Below are 607 nucleotides of genomic sequence, written 5' to 3'. Positions count from 1 at the left end.
AGAGAGAGAGAGAGAGAGAGAGAGAGAGAGAGAGAGAGAGAGAGAGAGAGAGAAGGGGACGAAGAGAGAGAGAGAATCGATTATACAGCCGTAAAAAGGATGAAAAATAGAGAGAGAAATACACGGCTCCGGCATATCTTAGACACTATAAATATTTATGTCATATAGGACCCAGCAAAGAAAATAGCCGCATTCCCTGAAAAACATCGCATGCGTTGAATTAGATACAACAAAGGAACTCAACGAATAGATATTTACCAAAAAGCCCTCAGCGCCGACCATAGCTTCAACCTAGCGACGGAAGAAACTGCCCAACAATATTAGGTGGTTCCTGCACATATCATCCATTACGGAGTTCGTAAGATTCAGCTTGCTGGAGTCTATCAGAAGATATTTGCAGGACAAATTCAACCTTTTCACTATAGTTATTAAATATGAAATACAACTGTCGGTTAATACGGCTTGAAGATCGCGGAGAGCATGAAAATATTTCTCTCCTAATATAATAATGAGCGTAGTTTATATATATATATATATATATATATATATATATATATATATATATCCAAAATCACGCAGGAAGTAGAAGAAAGAGTAGTATAAGTGA

The sequence above is a fragment of the Octopus bimaculoides genome, chromosome 11 (genome assembly GCF_001194135.2).
Source record: "Octopus bimaculoides isolate UCB-OBI-ISO-001 chromosome 11, ASM119413v2, whole genome shotgun sequence".
Classification (NCBI taxonomy): domain Eukaryota; kingdom Metazoa; phylum Mollusca; class Cephalopoda; order Octopoda; family Octopodidae; genus Octopus; species Octopus bimaculoides.
This window is presented reverse-complemented; position numbering follows the sequence as displayed.